Below are 7275 nucleotides of genomic sequence, written 5' to 3' on the forward strand. Positions count from 1 at the left end.
AAAGCCAATGGCATCGCAGGGGGGAAGTCATCGACTGGAAGCATCGAAGGCATCTTCACCTGTAATACAGAGACATGCTTTAGAAGGAGGAACACTGAGACCCAAACTGTGCTCACCGTCAGCCCACCCCCACAAAACGTGGAAGCCAAACACCGCTCCAAGAAATGGCTTCAGAGTAAGGTTAGGAGTGTTTAACAGGAAAGGTGTTAGGGTTAGGTACATCAGGATTAGGGTTAGAGTGACCGTTAGGGAAGGCCAAGGCAAAGGCAGGAGCAAAAGGCAAGGAGAACAGCCGAGGGAACGCCAAAACAGAGGGCAAAGGCAAAGGGATGGGAAAGGCTTGGAGAATGCCAAAAGTCACGTCAGAGGTCAGGCCCAAGGAGAAGGCCGCAGAGAACACCAGAACAGAGACCAAAGAGATCAACGCAGAAGGCCAAAATGGAGAACGAGGTCCGTGAGAACACTGCAGGGAAGGCTGATGCAGAAGGTGCAAGGGCAATGGCCAAAGAGAATGCAGCACAAAAGGCCAAAACCAAAGGCAAAGAGAATGCTGTAGGAGAAGACAAAACAAGAGGCCAAAGGGAATGTGGCAAAGAAGGCCGGGAGCAATGGCCAAAGAGAACGTGGAAGGGGACACCAAAATCAAAGGTCAAAGAGAACACTGCAGGGAACGCCAGAACAGGAGGCCAAAGGGAATGTGGCAAAGATGGCCGAGGGCAAAGGCCAAAGAGAACGCAGCCAGGAGCGCCAAAACTGAAGGCCAAAATAATGTTGCAGGGAACGCCAGAACGGGAGGCAAAGGGAACGTGGCAAAGAAGGCCAAGGACAAAGGCCAAGGGAATGTGGCACAGATGGCCAGAACCAAAGGCCAAAGAGAACACAGCGAAGGTGGCCAAGGGCAAATGGCCAAGAGAATGCCACAGGGAACGCCAAAACAGGAGGGCAAGAGAACGCAGCAGGAAAAGCCAAGGGCAAGGAGAATGCTGCAGGGAAAGGCTGGAGGCAAGGAGAACACGGAAAGAAAAGGACAGGCAGCATTCAGGACACCATGAAGTGCAGAAATGAGCTCTGGGAACCCTACCTTGTGTCTCAGTAAGTAATGAGTAAACACTGGTGGGTGAGCATTGCCCTTACCTGCTGGGCAGACAATTACCAGGCAGCAAAGTGGGGTTCCAGGGCGTTCCAGGAAATGCAGATTCCGGTTCCTGCTGCTGTCATCAAGAGCTGCACATCTCCATGCTGTCCTTACAGCACTCAGGAAAGGGAACAGAGCAGGGATTCAGGTAAAAGCTGGACTGAACCGAGCAGGCGGTGAGTGCGGGAGGACTGGAAAGACGATGGCATCGCAGGGGGGAAGCCATCAACTGGAAGCATCGAAGGCATCTTCACCTGTAATACAGAGACACGCTTTAGAAGGAGGAACGCCGAGACAGAAACGATGCTCAGTCAGCCCACCCACAAAACATGGAAGCCAAACACGGCTCCAAGAAATGGCTTCAGAGTAAGGTTAGGAGTATTTAACAGGGAAGCTGTGGGGCTTTTGTTAGTATTACACAGAAGGTTACAGAGGGGTTCAGTGCCCAATTGAAAGCACTATGGAAGGTGCAGGGTTAATTTGCACAGGTATCTATACAGTCATGGCTGCAATTCACACTACATTTGGGGTTCAGAGCTTAGGGTTGGGGAGAAAGTATTGAGGTTAGGGTTATTAGGATCGTGCTCAGAGTGAGCGATAGGGAAGGCCAAGGCAAAGGTAAGAGCAAAAGGCAAGGAGAACAGCTGAGGGAATGCCAAAACGGAGGGCAAAGGCATGGACGACACCCAAGGGAAGGCAACGTCAAAGGCAAAGGGAAGGCAAAGGCAGGGAGAGCACTGAAGAGAAAGCCTCGTCACAGGCCAGGCCTGAGGAGAAGGCCGCAGAGAACGCCAAAACAGAGACAAAAGAAAACAAATCAGGGAAGGCCAAAATGGAGGGCAAGGTCCATGAGAACGCTGCATGGAAGGCCAACGCAGAAGGCCAAGGGCAATGGCCAAAGAGAACATGGAAGGGAACGCCAAAACCAAAGGCCAAAGAGAACGCCATAAGGGATGCCAAAACAAGAGGCCAAAGGGAATGTGGCAAAGATGGCCGAGGGCAAAGGCCAAAGAGAACGCAGCCAGGAGCGCCAAAACTGAAGGCCAAAGAGAATGTTGTAGGGAATGCCAGAACAGAAGGCAAAGGGAACGTGGCAAAGAAGGCCAAGGACAAAGGCCAAGGGAATGTGGCACAGATGGCCAGAACCAAAGGCCAAAGAGAACGCAGCAAAGGTGGCCAAGGGCAAATGGCCAAGAGAATGCCACAGGGAACGCCAAAACAGGAGGGCAAGAGAACGCAGTAGGGAACAGCGAGGGCAAGGAGAACACAGCAGGGAAAGGCTGGAGGTGAGGAGAACATGGAAAGAAAAGGATAGGCAGCATTCAGGACACCATGAAGTGCAGAAATGAGCTCAGGGAACCCTACCTTGTGCCTCAGTAAGTAATGAGTATACAATGGTGGGTGAGCACTGCCCTTACCTGCTGGGCAGACAATTACCGGCCAGCAAAGCGAGGTTCCGGGGCATTCCAGGAAATGCAGATTCCAGTTTCTGCTGCTGCCATGAAGAGCCGCGCATCTCCGTGCTGTCCTTAAAGTGCTCAGGAGCAACGCAGCTCTGCTGCCACCTGTGGGACACAATGCAGTAATGAAGGCGCTGCCCCGCATGTGTGGGGCTGCACCCTGAGCACGTTGCTGTAATGATGACACAAGGATTGTAATTAATTATAATTATAATTAACATTAGGGATATAATTAATGTTATTCATAGGGTTGAAGTTACAGTTGGTCTAACATCAGTATTCTGCACTACAATCACAATTAAGGTTATTTGACAAAAAAACATGAGGCATTATTTTTAAGGCAGCATTCAGGTTAAGAGACATTTTCAACACTGCGTTAAGGGCTTGGTTTACAGATACGCTGCAGGTTAACACAATTATCATTAGAACTCCCATTCAGCTACGGGTTCAGGTCAAGGTTAACTTTAATGTTGCCTCCCAGCTAATCCCAGAGTGCCGAAGACAAGCAGAACTCCCAGGGCAGGCAAAGGGAAGGAGAACTCTCATGGAAAACCAAGGTAAATGCAAAGAAAACAGCCAAGCTAAGGCAAGGGCAAAAGCAAAGAGAGCACCAATGGAAAGCCAAGGTGAGGGCAAGGAGAACGCAACAGGAAAGGTCAGAATACAGCCAAAGAGAACACAGCAGGAAAGGCCAAGGGCAAAGGCCAAGAGAATGCAGCACAAAATGCCAAAACAAAAGGACAAGGGAACACAACGTGGAATGCCCAGGCAAGGGCTAAGAAAACATGGCAGGAAAAGCCAAAATAGGAGGGCAAGAGAACGCGGCAAAGAAGGCCAATGCAGAATGTGGCTGGAACAGCAAGTTAGGAGGTCAAAGAGAATGCTGCAGGGAATGCCCAGGCAAGGGCCAAGACAATGTGGCAGGAAATGCCAAAACAGGAGGCCAAAGAGAATGCTGCCGGGAACGCCAAAACTGAATGCTGAAGAGGATGTGGCAACAGAAAGCCAAGGGCAATGGCCAAGAGATGTGGCATAGAACACAAAAACAGGAGGGCAAGGGCCAAGAGAACGTGGAAGGAAATGCCCAGGATGATGGCCAAGAGAACACGGCAAGAAACGCCAAAACAGGAGGGCAGGAGAACGCAGCAGGGAACACCAAAACTGAATGCCGAAGTGAATGTGGCAAAGAAAGCCAAGGGCAATGGCCAAGAGAACCCAGCATGGAACACAAAAACAGGAGGGCAAGAGAATGCCCAGCCAATGGCAACGGCTAAGAGAACATGGAAGGAAATACCGAAACAGGAGGGCGAGAGAACGCAGTACAGAACGCCAAAACTGAACGCTGAAGTGAATCCAGCAAAGAAAGCAAAGGGCAACGGCCAAATGAACGTGGCATGGAACACAAAAACAGGAGGGCAAGAGAATGCAGTAGGGAACAGCAAGGGCAAAGGGAAGGAAAACACTGCAGTGAAAGGCCAGAGACAAAGAGAACACAGAAAGAAAAGGACAGGCAGTATCCAGGGCACCATAAAGTGCAATGAAGAGCTCTGGGAGCACCGTGTTGTGCCGTGCTATGGAGTGGGTAAACACTGATGGGTGAGCATTGCCCTTACCTGCTGGGCAGACAATTACCAGCCAGCAAAGCGAGGCTCTGGGGCATTCCAGGAAATGCAGATTCCGGTTCCTTGCTGTTCCCATGAAGAGCCACGCATCTCCATGCAGTTGTTACGGCACTCGGGAGCGCTGCAACTCCACAGCCACCTGTGGGACACAAAACAGTAATGAAGGCACTGCCCTACAGATGTGCCTCTTTCACAAACCTGCACTCCTTTCCCTGATCAATGTGGCTGCACTCTGTGCGTGATGCTGCTTACCAGCAGCACTGCAGCTGGGAACAACAGACAAGGAGAAGGCTCAGGTACCCAACAACATCCATCTTCCATCTTCTCTGATAACTGCTCATTATACACTGCTCTCACCTTCGGTTTGGTAGGTGGGGATTGAGGAAGCAATGCTGGTCCCACAGACCCCTCCCTATCCCACACTGTGATGGCAGATCAGGATCTGGACCACCTGAGAACCTGACATCCAGGAGTCTTTGGGTCCTGATGAGACGAGTCCCAGAGCCCTGAGGGAATTCACCGCTGCAGTCACCGAGCCACTCTCAGTGGTATTTGAGAAGTCGAGGCAGTCAGGTGAAGTCCCTGGTGAGCAGAAAAAAGGCAACAGCACAGCTGTTACTGCAGATATAAAGTGTGACCCTGGGAACCACCAACGTGTCAGTCTCACCTCTGTGCTGCAAAAAAATCGAGGAGCAGATCCTCCTGGAAGTGACTCTGAAGCACGTTCCAGTGCGTCACCACCCTCTGTGTGAAAAGCTTCCTCCTAATAACCAACCTAAACCTCCCCTGTTTCAGTTTAAAATCATTTCCCCTTGTCCTATCACGATCCACCCTCGTAAACAGCCGTTCCCCTTCCTGCTGTTCCCCCTTCAAGTACTGTGAGGCTGCAATGAGGTCCCCCCAAGCCTTCTCTTCTCCAGGCTGAACAAGCCCACTTCCCTCAACCTTTCCTTGTAGGAGAGCTGCTCCAACCGTCTGCTCATCTCAGTGCCTCCTCTGGACCTGCTCCATGAGCTCCACATCCTTCCTGTGCTGGGGCCCCAGGCCTGGATGCAGCGCTGCAGATGGGGCCTCACAAGAGCGGAATAGAGGGGGATGATCACCTCCATGTCCCTGCTGGCTGCTCCTCTTTTAATGCAGCCCAGAACCATCAAAACATACTGGGGAAGAAAGGGCTGAGCACAGTCCTGCCCCATAAGGTCTGGGGCACTGGTGGGTGGGAGCTGGACACAAGCCAGCAGTGGGCCCTTCCAGCCCAAAAAGCCAACCGTATCCTGGGCTGCATCCATCCGTGGTCAGCAGGTGAAGGCAGGCAATCCCCACCCCTCTGCTCTGCGCTGCTGAGGCCGCACCTGCAGTGCTGTGTCCAGATGTGGAGTCCTCAGTGCAGGGAGACATAGAGCTGTGGGAGCACATCCAGAGCACAGCCACAAATATGAGCTAAAGGATGGAATACCTCTCCTGCAAGAAGGGAGAGCTGGGCTGCTCAGCTTGGAGAAGTGAAGGCTCCAAGCTGACCTGGTAACAGCCTTTCAATACCTAAAGGAAAGAACAAGGGAAAATTGAGGCTAGAAATAAGGAAAACGTCTTCCACAGTGAGGCAGAAAAACAGGTTGCCAAAGACGTGGTGGATGCGCTATCCCTTTCAAGGTGAGACTGGGTCAGGCTCTGAGCAGCCTGATGCAGCTTGGTGATCATTGTGGGGGAGCTGGACCGCATTGCAAACCAATCTGCATACAAGCAGTGCACCAACACAGGGCTAATGGTGCTCATTACCTGCTGTACTGACCTCACACCACTGCTTTGAGAAGCCCAGGCAATTCTTGAGCCCCATCAGGCTGCAGAACGAAGTCAGAAAAGATACCGAACATAATTTAATACACAATAATGATGCATAGAATGTCCTCAGAAAACTCTGCATAGATGCAGATAACAGATAGCACTATGAATTACAGCCATGAAGTGGAATGATGTGGGATCGGATGAACCACATTTGGAGCCCCAGACTGGAACTCAAAGAGGAAACAACACACATAGCAGATACAGCTGCTCTGACCCAGCTTGAGATCCCCCAGAAAGGCAGAGCTCACAGCTCTGAAATAAAGCAGGAATCACTCACCCCACACACTAAAGGAAGCAGTCACCAGGTTCAGGTGCTGCCCTTACAGCTACCAGCCCTTACATGAGCTTAGGATCCCCAAAAAGGGAGATCACAACCCTGAAATACAAATGGAACTACTTACCCCATTCCAAGGACCAACACCCACCACGTTCAGATGAAGCAGCTTGCAGGTATAGATAGCTACTAGCTTTCCAATGCAGTCAGAATCCCCCAAAAAGGAAGAGACCACAGCCCTGCAACAGAGAAGAGATTGCCCATCCTAAGGAGCAAGGCTCACCCACACTCCCAAGGCAGCACTCCCCAGGTTTGGATGCTGCCCCTGCGCTTCCCAGCCCTTAAATGGGGCCAGGGAGGGGTGGAGACCAGCTCAGCTCCACCCACAGCCAAAATGCCCCCAGCTGTGCTGCAGGGTCGCACCCCTCCCCAGGTGTTCCATCACAGCTTGGGGCCGTGCCCTTAAAGTGCCGGTACAGCCACGGAGCAAAGAAAATGAATAACATGAATGTCTGCTAAAGGAAGCTTATGGGTGGATGACCTGTGATAGTCCACGCATTTTGATCCCAGTCTGTCCTCAGTCCTCAGTGCCAGTTGGTGACTCTTCTAACAGATGGTGAAGCACAGATCTCAATGCTGACAAAGCAGATGCTGAGATCTGTGTGAGCAGCCCAGAGAGCAAAGGCTGAAATCACAGCTGGGGGTGCAGAGAATGCTGTTTGCACACCCACAGCTCCCAGTGACACACAGCTGTCATTTAACGGCCCTGTGAATGGGAGCTGTTGAGTCATGGCTTGAACCACTGATTGATCACCTGAGGCAAGGACTCATCTGTAGGGGCACAGGTGAAGGCAATTCACCTGTGTGACCGGAAGGGCGGAGCCTGGCTGCGCCTCTCCTGGACCACATTTAAGGACTGGCTGCCACTGGGGAAGGATCTCT

The 7275-nt window shown here is 51.7% G+C and overlaps 1 long non-coding RNA gene across 1 annotated transcript; it reads right to left on the bottom strand.

Annotated features, from left to right (window-relative positions):
- Positions 1-1290: 1290 nt before the first annotated feature.
- LOC125701832 (uncharacterized) lies at positions 1291-4787 on the bottom strand. Its single transcript, XR_007380371.1, has 4 exons — positions 4669-4787; positions 4209-4356; positions 2554-2700; positions 1291-1389 (listed from the first exon to the last, which is right to left on the bottom strand). It is a non-coding gene; the product is annotated as an uncharacterized LOC125701832 (long non-coding RNA).
- Positions 4788-7275: the final 2488 nt, after the last annotated feature.

The sequence above is a fragment of the Lagopus muta genome, chromosome 1, assembly GCF_023343835.1.
Source record: "Lagopus muta isolate bLagMut1 chromosome 1, bLagMut1 primary, whole genome shotgun sequence".
NCBI classification, from domain to species: Eukaryota; Metazoa; Chordata; class Aves; order Galliformes; family Phasianidae; genus Lagopus; species Lagopus muta.